The sequence below is a fragment of the Nipponia nippon genome, unplaced genomic scaffold (assembly GCF_047370975.1).
Source record: "Nipponia nippon isolate SJK-2023a ecotype South Korea unplaced genomic scaffold, ASM4737097v1 scaffold_1, whole genome shotgun sequence".
NCBI lineage: Eukaryota > Metazoa > Chordata > Aves > Pelecaniformes > Threskiornithidae > Nipponia > Nipponia nippon.
This window is the reverse complement of record NW_028262290.1, coordinates 116,187,987-116,207,921: the sequence shown is the minus strand read 5'-3', so window position 1 is coordinate 116,207,921 and position 19,935 is coordinate 116,187,987. Positions and strand designations below refer to the sequence as shown.

The 19,935-nt window shown below is 43.6% G+C and overlaps 1 protein-coding gene across 3 annotated transcripts in view; it reads left to right on the top strand.

Annotated features, from left to right (window-relative positions):
• Positions 1-19,935, top strand: part of ARPP21 (cAMP regulated phosphoprotein 21) — a 283,331-nt gene that overhangs the window by 81,335 nt on the left and 182,061 nt on the right. The window contains exon 1 of one of the 3 annotated variants that reach the window (XM_087768125.1): positions 329-529. The exons of 1 other annotated variant lie outside the window; for it this stretch is intronic. The gene's annotated coding sequence lies outside the window, so the exon portion shown is untranslated. Of the gene's footprint in view, positions 1-328; positions 530-2,214; positions 2,479-19,935 lie in introns of those variants that run through there. One more of the 3 variants, XM_087768150.1, reaches the window with a different exon arrangement.

The following is a 19,935-nucleotide window of genomic DNA, read 5'->3' as shown; positions in this document are numbered from 1 at the left end:
AACCACTGCTGGAGAGAAAAGCAGACTAATGTGATGAACAGGAAAAGGACCGCACAGGGCTCTGGGACTTCCATGGAGGTTATCCGTCCAGTGGGATGTTCACTTTTTTCTTTTTTTTTTTTTTTTTTTTCTTTTCCTTTTAACTAAAGGCTGAGCCGGACAATTTTTTTCCCTACAAGCTGCTCTGTGCCTGGATCACACTCCCGGGGCTGACGGCGCGGGTGGTTAATATTAGCTGCGCAGCTGATTGTCCTGGTTGGTGCCCTGCGACAGGTGCAGGACGGCCGCCGCGCTGGAATCCCGCCCAGACCGATGCCGGCGCTGGCACTGGCCTTCCCATTATATCAGGAAGGGCCACGTCCCGTCGCCACGATGCCCCGGCCCCCCGGGCTGGCCCCAGCTGTCTGCGGGACGTGGAGCGGGGCAGCGGGCACCCAGGGAGGCTGCTGTGGGAGAAGCAAACCGTGACTCCTCCGGAGAGGAAAGACGGGAGGATCCTGGATGGGACTACTCCTGCTGCGTGGATGGGGTAAGGAGAAGGTCTCGGCAGAGCCCTGAGCTGGTGGTTTTGCGGCGCTGCTCTTAGAGGAGGGAACCAGCAAAAAAAAACCATTAAATCAAGTATCAGCACTGTGAAATTAGCAGATATGGGTTGCGTTCGCTCATCTGTTGGCCGTGCTTTCTTTACAGCACAGCACTTTGGGTTTGCATTAATTTTAATTGGCGTTCTCTAATTTTAGAATGCTCCTGTGCAAAGTTACTTTCAATTCCAGTGGTGATTAGATGGTGATGACATGTTTTAATAATAAACATGGGAGAGATATAGAAAAAGAAATCAAATGTGCTGACTGCACTTGTGGGGAGGGGAGAAGTGCTATTGCTCTGCTCTAAAGGTATCTGATCTGTCTGCTCAGGGGTAATGTCTTAAGGTCTCCCATCTCCTTTCTTTTTTTTTTTTTTTTTAAAAAAAACCAAACAAACATAATAGCTTCTTTTGGTAAAAACAACAAAATGTCTTGGTGGTGTTTACTTAGCACAGAGGCTGGAGAGAGGAAAGGGGAGCCGAAAGGCTTGGAATGCTTCACAGGATCATATCTAGTGTCCCGTTCCCTTTATGTGACCCCTCTCTGTTGACTGTGTGAGGAAAGGCAGGACCGTCAGGCAGATCAGAAGAGATGCGTGTGCCGCAGTGTGACTTCTGCTGAACAACGCGTGTGCGCGCCTGCGTGGTGCCTATGTGGATGCTCACGGACGGAGCGAGGCAGGTTTGCTTAGGGAGTCGAGCAGGCTCTGTCTGCAGTGTGACAGTCTGCTGTGTGCTGGAAGCCAGATACTGCTGCTGCTTCTAAAATAAAGAAAAAAAGCAAAAATTTTAAGAGAGACTAATCTCTGTAATTCAGCAATTCCTGCTCTGAATCGGAGCTCTACCAAGGGCAGAAGGTCGGCCCCAGCAGCGCTCCTGGAGAGTTAGATTGATGCAAGAGATGCTAAAAATGAGTGGGAATCTATCCTTTGACTTTGGTAGGCTTTGGATCAGCGCTGTCCATCTACAGGTAGCAGTGAAACAATTTTCTGGAAGTTGTGGAATAAATAAGCACTATCTGGGGCCAAATAAATGCAATATGGAACTGAAGAGGAAGCTGCAACTTCACAAGTGTCAGGTGTCACAAGTGTCAGGCGCGCTCCAGGTCTAAGTTTCTTTCCAGGAGAGGTTTTTGGTTGAGTCTGTTAAAATTTGAACATGGTCTTGGCAAGAAAGAGAGAAACTGCCTTTTCTCAGTGCTACTTGTGACAATTGCCTGTGGGGCCGTGCCTCAGAGCGCGCTGGAGGCTCTTTGCTGCAGGAACCATAACATCATGAGGGGTTGCGAGACCCTCCCTGGGCTGGCACCTCTGACTGAGGACACTGTGCTACTGTATTACTGTCCTGCTGCTCATGACCCCTCCGCTGCCAGCACTGTGCTGGGGACTTGACGTGGTCGTTTGGCAATGAGGACGCTATGTAAACTATGATAATCCCATACGTCTCCTAACACCCTGACTCATGCTTGCAGCCAAACCTTTCTCCAGCTTCCTCTCTGTTTCCCACCGCCCACGCACCCTGGTTTCTGTTCCTCCTATTTTGATACATGAAGCAGAATTTGCTGTGCCTCAAACCAGTGCTTCAGCCCTGCCTGAGCAGGAGCTCCTGCACAGGGATGGGCCAGCGCTGAGGGCTGGTGTTTTGCTGAAGGGATATGTGCCAAGGCACAGGGAAAATACCTGGCCATCTCCCTTTGAAAGCTGCTAATTTGCGACTTTGAAAGTGCCTTTCTCTACGCAGCTCGCAGAGAAGCCATTTGCAAATTTGATGCCGGTTTTTAAATACAAGATGAAAGTGAATTTCACTGCCGCTAAACTTGGCTGCTAAGGAGAGATGCAGCAGTCTGCGTCCCTGGAGAGCCGGGTCTGTTGCCTTACAAAGGATCTTGTATCCAGGTAGGAAAGCACAAATGAGCGTGTGGATCTCCAGTGGTGCTGGGCACACAGTAGATTAGAAAATGCAGGAGACAGGACAGCACGTTAATAAAAAGTTGTATTTATTTTTCTAACTATTATGAGAAAATGCTCAGAGTTACAAAAGTTTGAGAAGAATAAAATGTTTTTCCTACTTTGCACACAAATCACTGATCTTGGATGGAAGTTAGAGGGCATATCCAAATAAGTTCTACAATTGACCTTTCATAACCAAGGAGGTCATGCAGTCATTGCTGTATCTGCACAATTCTCTTTTTTTAATTAAAATTATGTATCAGTTTCATAGGAAACTGACATTATGGGTTTATGGGCTCCTGTATTACATTGTGTGGTACATCATACTCATAACTTACCCTCCCATCATTCTAGTAACTTCTTGGGCATTTAGCTTGTAATGTCATTGCAACATATTAGGAGAAAATCCAGTTACATTTCTAAGCAGTATAGGAATCCCCTCTGTTACTGTGAACATGTTACCGGGTCAGAGTTATTTTAATTTGGTGATAAGGAAACAGAATATACCTTAATGATGTACGCATCTAGCTAGTCGGGAAGACAGTCCTTTTTGCTTCTTCAACTGTTACAAACATCTGCCTTTTCCTATGCCCTAGGAGTATATATACAAGTATGCATTTGAGAATATGATTTCTAGAACATAAAAAAATCATGGGCTAGCTACTTGTAAAATCGACCATTAGGATCCTGACACCACTGCTGGTGAAGATGGTGATAACCAAGCACGCAAGCAAGGTGTCCCTCAGTCATATATTGACAATCCTGCGCTTCTGTGAATGTGTAAAGGAACACTTCTTTCCCTTTCTCGCCCAGAAAATCTGATGATGGCCTGTCCCCTCCTTGCCAGGGTCTAGAGATAGAGAGCAAGGGAGAAAGGCTGTTTGGCAGAGATACTGGGAAGAGAAGACTGGGACAGATTTTCCACCAGATGCTCCCCAGAACAAAGGCAATTTCCAGATGTTTGTTTACAGCTAGAGCTGTGTATTGTTTACAGCTACAGCTGTGTATCGTTTACAAACTCTCACCTCCTAAAAACCAAAAGATGGAGGGGAAATTATTTGAAACACAGAAAAATAGTGCATGAACAATCTTACTGGAGGCATAGAGGTACTCAAGTGGACTACATGACCCATCCTTTGGGGAGGTCTGGGAGGACGTACCCACATGGAGCTGGGTCTGCTGGGTCTGTTGCTGTCCAGCTGCCTCCTGTTCTTGCCTCACTTGTTACTGACAAACTTCACTGGCAAACTAGGGTAACATTAATACTGCAAGTGATTACATTTAAATATCTTTGTCTTGAATCTAGATCTGTCTTAGATCTATGTAATGCTGAATTTCCCTTGTTACTTTCCTGGCAAGTTCAGCCATCTTGCTGCTACGATGGCAGCTGCACCTTTGCTTACACTCCCACCTTTTCCCTGCAGCAATTAAGAAAGGTTGGGTAAAAATCTATGCATCCCAGTCTTCAGGCTAAAGATGTCCATACCTGTGCATGAAGGGGAGGGCAGGAAGGCAGCATGATTCTTACCAGGGAAGGAAACCTCCACCTATTCCTTCTCAAAGGAAGGAGGAGGTGAGGTGTTCACAAAACGGGCAGGTTGGCATCCCCTGTGTTTAGGGGATGTTTCTAGGGAAGGCTCATAAAGAATGTGCCCCATTGAACCCTTAACAACAGGTTGGGAGTTCCAGGCAAGCGAAGCGGTAATGGAAGAGTGATGAAATGGAAAACAGCAGCAGCCCAGGCCCCCAGTGTCCACACTGGCAGATCCCCGTGCAGTGCAAAGGCCCGGAGCAGGAGCAGGGTAGGTGACTACGGTGATGGATGATGTTGAGACCTCAGAGGGAAATGATATAATAAATGGTTGGTCTGACACAGTAGGAAATGTTTGTGTAGAAGTGACGGGTAATAAATAAGCTCATGTTGCTATAGATCCTCCAGGCAGTGCTGGAGCAAAAATACTTTCTGATTTTCTTTCTCTCAGGGAAAAAGGAAGGGAGGCAGGGACTCTTATTTGTAATAGCCAGGCATGAATAAAACTGTGTTTGTTGCATATAGTCGTTGTAATCTAAGGCTGATCCAGACCCAAGTCAAGTACTGCTGCATGTGTAGGTTCTCAGCTGTCATAGCTAAGGTTACAAAACAGCTTCCCTTGTAGCTCGTCTAATGTCACTGTCGGGAGCTGAGGCCCCACTGCTGTATTCGTGGTTAAAACACTGTCTTTTCTTGCACTTGTTATCAGGGCTGCCAGGAAGATGGGGACAATCAGGCAGTTTGCCCCAGGCATTGAGTCATTATATGTGATATGTGGTAATGCATAGAGGGCCATAGACTCAACTTCTGCCCTGGAGTTTCCAAGTGCTCCTGTTTATCATTTTCTATATTATTTTACCTACCCTCCCCCCATTTTTGTATTAGTTTTCCTCTCTTGCTCATTTTTATTTGAATACCAGGAAACAGACCTCTATTGCTGCTGCTGCAATGGTCAATTAGATAAGCTCTCCATGCTATTTTTTCCAGGGTAGATAAATATTACCTGGATGCAGCATTACAAAATTAATAAAGGCTTTGATTAAGAAATCTACTAATTGATTTAGCAATCTGGAAGGGATTGTTCAAAAAACAGGTTAGCATCTCTTGTTCTTAAAAAAAAAAAAAAAGGAGTGGGGAGAATACACTGACTATATCTTTAACATTTTGAGGTAGCTTCGGAAGTCTTACCCACAGTCCCCCAAAATCAGTGAAACAATGTCCCCTCCTTTTTATTTTCCTTATAAGCACCTAAGCAATACATAAGAAATTTTATACTGAAAAAAAAATTAAATTTAAAATACATGTCTGAGGGTTAGTGAGCAGCTAGGGAATGAGAGTACTAAAATTAGCTGCCTAAGCTCAAAGTTTAAGGTCTTGTACAATGCATTTCAGAATACTTCCTGCAGGGTTTTTGTTGGTGGCTTCCCCCCCCTCAAGAATACCACTCGATGTAATGACAGCTATCTAGCTATTCATGTTTAAAGGACAACTATGCTGCAGGGAAAAAACAAACAAACAAACAAAGAAAAAAAAAACCAAACCAAGAAAGAACCCCCAAACCAAGCCTCTTATACCATCAAGCTCTAGTTTCCAAAGATTACACTGCTAAAACTGTGAGTTTTTGTGGGCCACTAGTAATTAGGATGGATGGTGTTTGTGAATAAGGGAGGGGCCAGAAGAGCATTTAATGCCCCCTCCCAGATGGGGTGGTAGTGTCTACAGTGGGACTACTAGGACTGTCCAAGAGAGTTAGTGCTTATAAAATCAGCATTGAAGTTAAATGGCATAGTACGTCTGGTTTTGTGCACTTGTAATTTTAGAAGCTTTGTCACTTCAGTGCCTTCTTGTGCACCTGATTGCATATCTCCTATTTTCTCATCCATGATAAGGGTTTCTGGGACGTAGGACTTGGCAGGGAGGGAAGATTATTTTGGAATAAGCATGTAGTGACCTATGATTTGACTTACAATATTAGGCAATGGCCCAACAGTTGCTATATAGACCTACTGAGTACCAGCATTTGGAAAGTGACATCTGCAAAACAAAACAAAGCATGTTTTCCTGAACATGTCCCATAACTATGGTAGCTCAATGTGACTGGATAGATTCTTGATGTATCTTGTGCTTCTGTAGTATGCTAACTCTAAGCTAACTGGATTTTAGGATACTTGCTGTTCAGTACAGAGTTGGCATCATAGGATTATAATGTAGGACTTTCTGACCATGGAAGTATACAATATTAAATACTGCAATGTAGTTTCCATAGTATTGCATTACGTTCCCTCCTCATTAATCCATTGTTCCCTAAACCCTGTATTTTTAATGATCAAATAATTGTTCTATTACAGATAACCCTAATAGGTCTAAATCTAGTTGGTAAGCAAGACTACCAAGTTTTACATAGGAGAAGAAATGGGGGCGGAGGAAATATGTGTGTGGGGAGTAGATAATTACATAAAACAAATATTGGTTCCAACATCATATTTATCTTAATTATAAGAATCTGTTTGAGAGATAAAGTTTCCGTAGAAGACCGCTAACTGATAGCAGTGGGGCTATCTGGTTTGCTACTGTTCTTTTTATTTATAGATTTTATATGCTTTACAGAGTGGTTGTAAATACGGTTATCCCCACTTTACAGATGAGGGATCTAATTTCTTGAAGATCAGAGAAGAAGTTAGAGGGGAGCACCAGGTCTGCTGCCACCCATGCTATGTCCTCTTCGACTTTCCGAAGAACGTTTTTACAGCCACCCATAACACTGCTCCCCATTGAGGCTCCAAACAGTGCACACGTATCTGGGGGTTGAATTTCAGCCCTACTGCTCTCCTTTTGCTGACAGCGCAGTAATGAGCTGAAACAACAACATGCTATTCCCAGGGCTGTGTGGACATTGCTAATGCCAATGAATAAGTAAAGCTTATTTGTCGTGGCAAGGTGATACTTGTATAGTATGCCAGATCTGATGCTGTTAAACAAGAAAATCTCTACTGATTTTCATTTCACTTAGGAAAAAAGTACTGAGGAGGAAAAAATCAATATTTTCAAACTGGGAACGTATGTTTACCAGGTTTCTGAGAGAGACTGGAGGCTAAATACAAAGCCTCACATAACAATTAAGTTTGAGTAATTTTGCCTTGAAATTAAAATCCTTTCCCTTTTCACACTTCTAGACACTGGGGTATAAGGAAAGTGTCAAGCTAATAAGCTGGGGAAGGGGGGGAGCTGAGCTGCTTATTACCCTCCGAACTGTTTGTGAAGCCCTTGACAACACCCTGAATTTAAAGCCCCATTGGTTGTGCAAGAAGAAGACATATGGAGTGGCAAAAGCAGTTGCTTTGGTTGGTGCTGGTTATTTGTGATGGTGGTGACAGTAGGAGACAACATCGTGAGTTTCAGGCCCCATCTTGCTGAGATGAGTGAACAGACATGAAGAGCATCATTGGCTTCAGCGTGGCCCAGGTGATACAATCATAGTCCCAACGTCCTTTGGTAAGCCAGACTGCCAAAAGGTGGGAAAGTGTAGCCGAGATGATTTTTTAGAGAACGATGTATCTGAGTAAGCTTGTACTAGAAGTCTGTCAGGACAACTCAGGCTCCCTCTGTGGAGGTTTGAGCTGTGTTTGGTTATGGGAGAGAGGAGCTCTTGGTGTGTTTGTGCTGTGTTTGGTTACAAGCAAGAGGAGGTCTTGGTGTGGACCCTCTTTCTCCTTTGCTAGCCCAGGGGATAAACAATATTTCGACTATTTGCTGTTAGGCTGAACTGAAATCCCAGGATCATATAGCATATTTGGATTATTAATATTTCTATTACTATTTTTACTTTTGTAGCAGTATTTATATGAAGGGGGGCCATATACTTGACAATTTGCAGAAGAGATTGGTATGTCCGTTTTACAGGATGGGGAAACAGGGAGAGGGTTCCTGCTTCCCCAGGCAGGCTGGTCACCAAGGCAGCCTGCTGAAAGTCTTGCTCTGACTCCTCCTCATAAAACTTTCTTCTGCATTGCAAGGAGGCTTCAGTGAACATCACAGCTGAGATGGGGATGGTTTGGGGTGTCAGGTTATGGGACAAAATCTTCCAGCCAGAGCTTTCATGAGCAACACTAGCTAGAGTAGACATCCTCATGTTTGGTCCCTGGAAAGGGAGATAAATCAGTCTTAAATGAGCAATTTCATAGACAGATAACTGAGTCTGTGATGTGCAAAAGATCTGGTGCGTTTCACTGAGTGAAAACTGATCTGTGCCATAGTAGCCAGATGATTCACCACACAGAAAAAATCAGATATCAGAAACTGCCTTGTGACAACTGGTCAAATGCAGCACAGGGCTGATCCTGTTGGTGTCCTGCGTGTTTCCCTCCAGGTTGTCAACGAGGGTCAGAGGTGTCTCGGCACCGCTCAGATTCGGAGCCATCAGCCCCACAGTTCGTCCCAATTTTTCTGTTTGTTATGCAGAGTGAGGAGGTGGAAGGCTACACGTTCGTCTAGCTTGGGATCCTGGGGAACAGAGGGACTTTAGGAAAGAAATAGGACCTAAGTACAAAAAACTCCTCTCTGTGCTACAGCTCCTTGGCTTCAGGCATTGAGAGGTTTAGGAGGGGTTTCCTGAATGGTGTAGCATCCCAACCATCCTGTTGGTTAGACATGTCCCTTGTGAATTTGTCTAGTCCCCTTTTAGGCTTATTTTATACTTTTTGGCCTCTGCAGCATCCTGTGGCAGTGAGTCACAACTTAATTACACCTTGTGCGAATAGGTTCAATGCCGCACTGGAACCGGCAATTAGTACTTGCAGTGACGATGCAAAGAGACATTTTCTGTGTGAAATGTGCTTTTCATCAGCGCTACCCCATGAGGGGAGCTGCCTGTTGAAGCTTGCAGGAGATAACGGTTTCGAGGGGGGAAGGGGCCAGTGCCAGCCATCACATCGCCGACGAGCAAGAGGAGGTAGTTAGGTACTGTCAGCGTGGTGTCACACACCTCGTGCTACCTGGCACTGGAACAATTAAAAAAGCCACATCACTTGCTGAACCCCAACTGCTTATTTGGTTCACTGTGGCCATGGAAACACCTGACCTATTTACACCTTCAGCGGAGCGAGTGGCGGTTGGTGGAGGTGAGGTGGGAAAAGGGGGAATGCTTTGAATTTGGATTTTGGAGACTTTTAATTAAGATGGTATATCTGAATGAATGTGCATGTGAGGGATAGCTAGAGGAACATGGCCGAAGCAGGCCAGGCAGTGCAGCTGCAGCATTGGATGCTCCTTGAGCAAACATGCTTTGCCCGGAGGCTGTGTTTTGCATATGTAAAAGAACATTTACCTTCTTGCCCGCCATTTCCAAAGGTTTGTCCATGGCTTTCTCAGGTCTTAAGGGAATTCATTCTCCTGTCACTTTGACAGCAAACTACTTCACACTCTTGCTGCAGCGTTCATCCCTGAAAAAGCTCCTGTACATGGGAATCAGCTTGCTCTACCCAGGAAGGAATGGAGAGGAGTCTCCTTCTGCACAAGGGTGGCCCGTGCACCTTACGACTCTCATCTGCTCCTTGCCCATCTCTCAGTACAGCCAGGAAGATGGGAACGAGCAACATAAAGTCATTTGGCCACATCAAATGGAGCAGGAGATTTCACTTAATTGCAGCTGAGGCTTTTACTTAGGCTTGCAGATTCCCGTGACAGGATAATGCTGTGTAAGTTGGTGGAGCATAGGCACAGCAGATGTCAGGCTGAGCTTCCAAATTCTGTTCTGAGGGCACGTATTAATATAAATGGACAAATTAGGTTTTAGAATAGCAGCTACCTGAAATGGAGCCCTAGCTAACAGAAGAGGAGATCTGCTGGAAAGGGAAAGATATTAAACCCTGGGTGTAAAACAGAACTCTGCAGATACAAGATAATCACGGTGTGTATTAAGAATGAAAGGAACTCCAAGACTTTAAAGATCTGTTGGGAAATCTTGAGGAAGAAAGGACGTTCACATTTGATATTAGTGAGAGAGAGTCTTTAATAACTCCAAAGCATCTGATTAATAACCATAGCATCAGACCTCAGGAACGCAAATTTCATAGCTATTTAAGATGAAAGCTCCCCCTCCACACACTTTTTTAAATTCTTTTTTTTTTTTTTTTTGATGGTATGTTTCAAAACCATTCATGTTCTGGCAGGTAACAGTTTTTTTATCCTGAAAGTAAGGGTTGACTGAGGAACAAACTGTGCAAATTCTGTTCTCAAACACCAAAATTAGAGAGAAAATACCATCTGTCTCTTCTCCAGCCTACTCTCCCTGGTCCCAGTAATGCCTTCTAGTGGAAAAACAGTCGTGAAGCTACTAACACGACACACAGCAATGCACCATAACGCAATGGTTTGTGTGTACAGAGGGACCGCCGCCTCTCCCCAGAGGAGGCAGGTGGAAGCCCTGTTCCTGGCTGGATGGGGAAGACATTCACACTGCCCTGTGCTGCTGGGCCCTTGCCTGGGCTTGGTGGGACTCCTCTTCCATGGCAGAGGCTTTCAGGTGGCACTCCTGAGAGCCTTCTCCTCGCCCTGCTACAGCAATCAAATTGACGGAGCTTTGACAGCAGCTGTGACTCATTTCAGGAAGAAATCCACTTGAGTGCTCATTATCACTTCAGCATCATTTACATTTTTCCCAGTCGGGGTGAATGTTTTGTCATGACAGGGCACAGGCTGTTTCCTTTGCCCTGGGAGGCCTGTGCAAACAGACTTTCTACCTGGAAGCTCCTGCCAGAAGCTTTGCAGCTGGCTGTCTTTTGTTTCTGACTTCTTTTTTTTTTTTTCTTCTTCTTGTCCTTAATGGATGTCTGGGTTTTGGAGACTAGTTACACAACACTGTTTTTTCCCTCCTCCAGCATCCCTGAGCAAATTTCAGGGCCGGGGAGGAGGGGGAGGAGAGACTGATGCGCTGAGCCACCTTTGCCCATCACTTGTGACTGGGGTATAATAGGTACAGTTGATTTGAGACTGCCAAGAGTTTGCTGCCAAATTGAATTTTTCATAAACTGATTATTGCAAAGTGCTCTTGGCAGAGGAAGGTTTAACACCTTTCTAACAAGCTCAGCTCAGCCCAGCTAGTAAGAGGGATACTGTGATACTAATCCCCTTCTGGATTCTTGGCCAGGATTTTGGATTTACCGAGAAACTGTTTCCACCCCCATTCCCTCACCCATGAGTAAACGCACTTAAGGTTTTTTCATAGCTATTATTGGTGCAGGCATAGGAAGACTTCTCTGCTGGTGTAAAGCAGCCTACCTCCATTGATTTCAGTGCCCTGAGTTACTTTAGTACTGTGGGGGTGATCATATGATTCAGACACAGTCGACAAAGTTGATGGTAATCTACCCTCAATAACTTAATCTTGGCATTTTCCTCCAAAGAGAGTTATGTAGCCAGGGAAAGGGGCTGGCTGAACTACTCAATTTATCTGACAATTTCTGCCTTGTGTTTTCGGCTTGCAAAACACTCATCCAAAAATTTGTGGGTTTATAAGGTGTTTGTTCTTCATTTAGTGTCAGTGGGTTATAAAATAGGTAGGTAAATTTGGTTCCTCAGGATGCAATGTTGTCCTGGTTGCCTGATGAGTGTCACCCTACAAGCAGAGAGAGGCCACTTCTGAGGAAGCAGGACAACCTCTTACCTATGGGCGAGTACCTTTGCTCATTCGGAGACTCGTGCTAAGTGGGCAGAGTCCCCAGGATATACTCAACTTGCAGGAGTGTTCAGGAAAGGAAAAACAGAAAACAGACTGTAGTTGAAGCAAAGCTGCTATTTGTAATTAGCCCAAATCATGCTTAGAGCTCAAAGAATACACACCAAGAGTATTATTTTGGACAAACTGCATCCCTTCAGTTTAGCTGCTGGAGGCTGTGCCCACTCAGACGCTGTGGAGGACCTGGTTCGCGGTGGTGCCTCGATGTGAACTCCAGCCGGATAGTCCAGGGGGTGGGCAGGGATCCCATGGTGCAAACACATCTGCTTGGCAAACCTGGCAGAACAGATGTCGGGTGTAAGCGATGCTTTCAAAAAATAATAATTCATCATTTTAAACCCCCCACCCCTCAGATCACTTTTTTAGCAGACGCTCCTAGCTTAAAATAAATAGTACCTTAGCAATAGCAACAGGGGGAGAGCGTGTCCTTATTTATTATGCTATTTGCTTTGCCTTTCCTTAATATTTATACCATTAAAACATGGCACGGCTTCACAGGTGCCGGTGCCATAGATGCAACAGAAAGCCCACACTGCTCCAAAGGGGAGACATTTTTGGAAGCGCCAAAGAGCAGAACAAAGGCACAACGTGCCGCTGGGTCCGCCACCAGCAAGTGCTCGTGAGGAATAATCCGTGTGGTATATGAGACACATGCGGACAACGCGGTCACAACTTAAAACTATGCCATCTGTTTAGGAAAGCTGAATGTTTTTGATCTGCCCCTGAAATGAAAAAAGGAGTAGGAGTACTGGGGCTTGGATTCTCTTTGGTGGTGCAAACAACCAAGACGTTTCCAAATGTCCGAGCAGACCCTCTTCTGCTTGGGAGAGGGTGGCTGTGCTGGTCCGTGGAGCAGGCAGGGGAACTGTTCTCACATTTACAAGAATTGTGAATTAATTAAGGCAATGTTGATATTTATAATTCAAATGTTTCCGCTATGATTTTTTACAAAGATTGTACAACTTGAAAATTTTTGTGGACCAAAAATCTACAAAAGCTAGGGGAAAAAAAAAGACTGCACGAGGTCAAGGCAGGGATTCTTTTTGTTTTTGTTTTACTCCGGGAAAATTTCTTTTTGCTGTCCATTAGCATCCATTTTGAAATGAAAAGTCATTTTGATTTGAAAAATGAGCCTTTGTAATTAAAAGTGAATTTCAGTGAGACGTTTTAAGTGATGCGGGATGTTCGCTGAATATGACCTAAAACCAATGCCAAATCTTCTCAAAAAATGCTTCATCGAGTACTTTCAGCCAGCTCTTCTCAGCACATAGACATTATCTATAGCAGTAGGAGTTCTGGTGTTAAAAAAGAAAGTGCGTATAATGAAAAACTGTCGTTTCAGTCAGATAATTCATAAATATTAAGGATAGTTGTTTGACATGATCAATGATAGTGAAAATCACTATGCGGTAGGAGAGGAAAAATGGCGGCTGTGAATGTGCTATAGTTAAGTGGCCAAAGACTTTGGCAATAAAAATTTATGTATTTGTAGTTTTAACAAGAAAAACTGCATTTTATTCTGTTTTTAACATTTCAGACATTGAATAATATGCCAGTAATGACGAGTTTTAAACAAACAAGAAAGTGAGAATAATTCACCACTAATGTTTTTCTGTCATTCCAGGGCCTAAAATATCAGCAAAGATGGGTCAATATAGGTTTCCTCTTCTGGGGGATGGGAAATAAAAAAAAAAAAAAAATCAAAAGGAAGCAGTGTAATGTTTTTTACAAAAACATGAAAAAAAGCTCATTTTATTTTGAAAAAAAGTTTTGGACTTTTTTTCTGATTTTCTCGTATAATCAACTAAGAAGGAGGGGGAGAGAGAAGCTGCAGTTGCAAAGTTTGACAGTGTCATTTAAAAAAAAAAAAAAATTAAAAATCTTTTTCATTTCTCCAGAAAATCTGAACTATTCCTAAACAGCAGTATATGAAGATGGCCTAGAACAGCCAAGCCTTCTGTTGCTTCTTTGCAAAAACACTTGTATCTGCAATGTAGCTTTAGAGGTATGTGTCTGTGCATCTGCCTCTTTGAATTGGGAGTCTGTTTCTCTTGGTGAGAGCTGAGTGAGGAAGATTATGGCACGTTTCACTTCTTGTCATACCCCCCTCCTAACCCTTGCATGCATATACACACACACGCACATACATGCATTTTGAATTGGCCTTCAGAAGGAGGGTGACTTTTAAGATGCAGGTGTCAGCATCTGCCCTGCCTGGTACCGACATGCCATGCAGTTCTCACAAGGAAGGAGAGGGAAACGTCAAAGACTAAGATGCTCTTTCTCTTCATCCGCGAACCTCCTTACAATGAGCAGGAGCAGAGGGAAACGTGTTTGTGAAAGGGAGTGCGACTGCGGTGGTTTCCATAACCTGTTTTTCATCGTCACTGCTTTCTCCCAACCTTCTCCCTGCCCTCTCACTGTCCCCAGCAGGACTGGGGACACGGTGCCTGTCCAGAGTCACCCAGGCACAGGTGTGGTAAAGCAGGTACCATAAAATTTTGGGTTTTCCCACTCTGCCTCCAGTAGGTCTGGGAGAGAAGAAAGAAGGGGATTTGGTTCTTCAGGTTCATTCTGGTCTTTTCGCCTTTGTTAACACAGATACCAGATTTGGGGAAAAAAAGCTCCACATTTATTTCAGAGAAAAAAGCTGAAGTGTTGTTTTCATTCTGAACTGAGAGCAAAAACGCTCTTGACTTTTTCAAGGCACAGAATTCTAAAAATTCACTTAACGTCCTATTTTACTGGCTTTTCAGTTCCGAATTTATTTTCTGTATTCTCTTCTGGTATGTCAATAGCACACAGTGCTGGTTTTCGTCTTTCATTTGGTCTTTTTTGCAATAGCTGAAATACTTATTTTAATCGATTCTTTTTTTAAACCTTAGGAGCAGCTGTTACTTGGTGTTGACTAGCACATCTTAACATTGCTTGTAGATCACAGTTTCTTTTTTACATTATAGCTGAAAGTGTTTTTCACTTAGCTTAATCTTTTCTATAGGTATCTATTTAGATACCATTCATTTGGATTTATTTTAAAAAAAATGGAGGGTCTGTATTTTAATTTGTGTGGCATTATTCTGTTAGACCATGTAATCCAGCATCAAACATTTCTTTAGACACATGCCTTGCCTAGTTTCATTCAAAGCATTCCTCTGCTTGGAGGCATCAAGCAGACCCCTTGGGCAATTTGTTTCCAGTCGAGAGATATTAATGTTTCCGTGTGATAAAGTGTTGTTGTTTTCTTCAGTTTCATCTTTCTGTGGCATTAAGATCGTAAACGCAACAAGTGTTGATGAATGAGGCGCTTGCAGAGCCAAACAGCAAACCCACATGAGTGAAAACAGTGACATGATGTAGAGACAAGAGTCATCCTTTGATCCATTAATACATACTTTGTGTGTACATATAGGCTGCTGTACAGTGCAGTCTCGTTTACTAGCTGGCTATATGACAGATGTGGTGCTTGTGTCGTCTCTGACCTGTGCCTATGGAAAATGAGCTTTTAAAGCCATGATCTTTTATATATACTGCCCAGTTTGCTGCCAGAGGATGTTGCATATATGTATGGTATCATCACCTGGTAAACAAATTGTTTTTGCAGTTTGGCCAGCATCATTACTTAATTAGACCCTGGCTGTTTAGGCACCTGGAACAAGTAGTAGGAATTTAAATTCTTCTGATAAAGGGATTTATTTATAATGAGCCTTGCCACATAATGAGTTCCAACCAGGGGAGACTGACCATTAGTGGATGACTCACACCATTACCGTAAAGATCAGAGTCACATACTCAGTTTTATAAGGCTTACATGTACTTCAGTGAGGGCATGGATTCTAGAAACAAATCTTTTGGCTCCAGTTTTTCCACCGTATTAAATTTGATACAGTCCTCCTATGCCTGAGAGTAAACAGGCAGGACACAGCAGACTATTTATTTTATTTCATTTTTTTATTGCTCTTCCTCTCTACAGTTTCAAGAGGAAAAGAAGCTGAGTTTTTAATATTGCGAGAATGCTCAGCCCTATTCAGCTGGGAGATGTCAGAAGCAGCTGCAGACCTAAATGAAAGGAGCTCATCTCTGAAAATTTGCTATGCTGTAATAAATGCAGAGTTCTGCTGGTGAGCTGCTGATGGCCCTTTAATGTCTTTATACTTTAGCAGTACTTAGAGGCACTGCGGTTCTTCCCCCTCCGTCCCCAGCCCCAGCAGCTCCCTTCCCACTCCCTGCCCACCCAGGCTCAGGATTTCATCATGTGAAGGTGAGAGTTCACCATAACACTCAAGGACTAGGCTGAGTTTGAAGACAAGGGCCGTGCCTGGTTTTATCATCCAGCCAGCAGCTTCCATTCAGCTCAGATTGATGTTCTCCTTTACTGGCATATTTGTTTTAAACATTTGGCTCCCTGAGTCACGTTTGTATACTGTGTGTTGTTGGTATGCAACATGGGGGTTGTTATCTATTTATTTTTTTTTAAGTAGCATATGCTGTGCAAGGAAGAATACGTTTTCCCAGTATCCTTGTGATGTATTTTCCCAATTAGAGGTGCACAGCACGTTAGGATGAAAACCAAGAACTACCTTCCAGCCTCCAGGTCTCTGCTCTTTTTGTACTAATCTGTGAGCATCGGCATCTGCCAGTCTGGAGACTGGCAAAGCGTTAAGAGCATGACAGATTCCCAGAAAAATGTGTTTACAGCTGGGGAGGTGAGGACAGCATATGCAGAGCTCAGTAAAAGGATCTCGGAGTTTGAAGGCGGCTCTGGGAAACCGTCTGGATGTAGTGTGACTCGCAATGTAGAAACCTTAGAAAACCTTTTCTCTCTGAAGTTTGGAGATGTTGAGTCTAGTCATGCTGTACTTCATCATGGGGTACACAAGGTGTAGTATTGCGGACCGATGGGTGAGACCCCAAGGAAAGGGGGGACTGTGACTGACAGGCAAACCAAATGCTGCCTGGAGCAGCTCTGGGTGACATGGAAGAGCTTGAGCTACCAAGTACTTTTAATGGCCAAGAGGATCACTTTGAGGCAAATGGGCATATGCAGACAGATGATAAAACCGCAGGGTAGTTTGGATTATTTGGAGATTATCACAGTTGAAAAGGAAGAGTACTGTTCACTGCTGGATAGCAATGGGACTAAAGACAGCATAAAACCCAAAATCTCTCTCTCTGACAGAGGAGGAAAGAGACCAATTGTTGGGATCCTTCTCAGCCTAACAGAATACAGGGACGTTTCTAGGCATTGATGAAAATACGGTTACAAAAAGAGCCGTATGTGGTTTATGAGACTGTGATGAATGTGGCACTTGGAGCCCTGCGGGAGTCACTGAAGCTGGCAGGGCTGCAGTCATGAGCTGTCACTGTATTCACTAAAGCTCAGTGGTTAAAGGCAACAGTCCCAATTGCAGCAGGATACTGGTCATTTGGAAAAACCATGGTTTCAGGGACAGCAAAGGATATGGTACCAAAAGCAAGTGTAGATTTACAGTGAGAACGTGCATGGTGAGAGGTAGTCCCACATGAAGGCCTGCAGGCTACAGTAAAAAGGAAGCATCAACCCATTTCCCTAAGGCAAGCAATGCTCTGGTGACCTCGGACCATGCAAGTCAGCCCATGCCTGCATGTGAGACCAAGCAACAACTGCTGAAGAAAGAGGTAGTCTCTGGAGTCTGGAAGAAAGGACGTAAGTGGTGGGAAGACTGCCCATGTCCCCATGGTCAGCAGGTGTAAGGCAGTTGCTGCCTCATGGAAAAAGATCTCCCAGTAAGAAGCTCATTTTGTTTTACAAGATTGGAGTCCTCACCTGAGCTCACCCAGCACTCAGCTGGCAGGTGTAGTGCTATAAAGAAAAGAATGGGCAATCATCATTATAATGAAACTTCAGTTTTTCCATAGCTTTGGAATATTGCAGTAAAATACCACCAAAAAGCGAGTTGCTCTGACTGACATGATAAGTATTAACATGGGGAAATCATTTTCTGTCTTAAATTTCCCTCACATTTTTTATTTCAGATGCTGTTTTTACATCAGTGTGATTTTTTTCAGACATAACTAGTCCCTTATATAAGACTTTAGCTGTCCATTTTCTTCTGAAGTTGCTCATTTGTTCTTCTTCTATTGTAGAAAACCTGTTTGTAGCTAGGATATGCCAAGAAACTAAAATGGTCCTTTTGCTCCTTTTTCCCAGCATGCTACCCAGCTGTCCCAAAATCTTATTGTTCTTTAATACTGAAGACTTCAAGGCAGGGAGAGATAAATAGAAAGAGACTAAAAGTACCTTTATATGGGGCAGTTTGCCATTTGGCACAAGCCTCAGTCTGAGTCAGTGTTTAATTGTTTGCTGATCATAGTTTTGGCCTGGATATTTTAAAATGGATGTTATCTATTAAAAAGAAAAAAAAAAAAAAAGAAGAGGGGGAAAACAGAGGAAAATTCACACTGTAAGGTGCCTGAATGCTTTTAAAATTTATTTTTCCTTTTAAAATAAAGAGCCTGGGAAATTGGAAACATCCACGTTGTTAAATGCAAGTAGAGACTTTGGAGTGCCAGTTTACCAGATATGTGCAAAACCCAGGTGTAAATCATCCCTGATGTTGCAGCCAGAATGAATTTACTCCAAGAACTATACAGAAACCTTTAATTCCCTGATTTGACAAAGACCAGCAAACAGCCAGGTTGTATTAGACGTACCAAGCATTGGAGGCTGTGGTTACTTTTTGCCTAAAGTGCTCTCAAGTGACCTTACTGTTGTCAAGTATTTTCTATGGTATAGTATGTATAAGCAGCCAGCGTAGTTCATTCAGCCTAAAATATCATAGCCATCAGCTAATGGTGACATGTTTTGGGGTGCTTTTTTCAGTTTGTTTTGGGTTTTTTTTGTATTCCCTTAGCCTGTGATCTTGCAATGTGAAATTCCCCTGCTAACCATGTTGTGAGAATGAGGTATATGTCTGTAAATTGGAAGCTGAGCTATAGAAAAAAAGAAATCTTTCTGAGGTCTCTGTCTCTATACAGCTTATTAAAGGAGTAATGCAGCATTACTCAGCCTGGATGGAAAGCAGCCTCTGAGTGAAGAACCACAGCGGAGTGCAGGAGAAGAGGCAGGTTTAGAGGCTGATGCTCCCACCTCCACACTGCCTGGAGAGCCACAACTCTCCCGAAAGTTTGGCAGGCAAAGCACGGCTCCCAGCAGCCTGAAGCTTCTTACTGGAGTGGTTTGTCCGCTCCCCCGTTGGGGGTCCCATGCAGGTGTATCACACTTGAGCAGAACAAGAATCCAGCTCTTTACAGCTAAACTGTTTCCAGGTGCAGGCAGCGAACTCTGTGTTTGGCTCCTCATGCTCCACCTTCCCCAGAGCAGCCTGCAGCAGCTGTGGCAACCCTGCCAAAAAATAATAACAGTTAAAAAAAAAAAAAGCTGTCTGCTTTCCATAGTTTGTTCTTTTTTAGAATTAATGACAGGTGTAGAAAAACAAATATGCCCCCAAAAAACCCACCCCAACCACCATTGGGAATTTGGTGTGGAGTCTGGCACGGTTGTGGGCAGGGAGGGGAACAGACCATCAGGCTCCATATCATGTGCATGGGTTTGATGGGATAGCTTTTCCCTGTGAGAGTGATTCCTGGCTTTGTTTTCTTTTTTTCAAACTTAGTCTCCAAAGGAAGTATAAGAAATAGAATAGATCACATATAAAATACCCAGGTGGAGTGTTGCTGGTTTAGGTCTTTTATCCTTAAATTGACAAGAACGCTGTGAGTTTCATAAAACCTGAAGGATACATCTGTGTTCCTCCGGCAGCGCAATACAGTCGGCAAAGGCTGATGCTACTGCGCGGATACATCGCTCACAATAAACATTTGAAAGGCATTACATCTCCACAGTAAATGAGGCTGTCAAAGAAAGGCCACTTTCAACAAATCATACTAAATTATGGCATGTGAAAAGTATTACAGATTAGCTGCTCTTAGTTCATTCAGCGCTTAATGGCTGGTCTTGAATGGCAGGCAAGAAGAGGGAAGCTGGTGGTATTCAGCAACGTATTAGCTATGTAAATACAGGGGAAATGTTGTGAACCCAATTCTCCTGCTGCCTGCCCCGCACCTTTGAAATGTAAGGGAGCTTCAGCACGTCTCCAAGGAG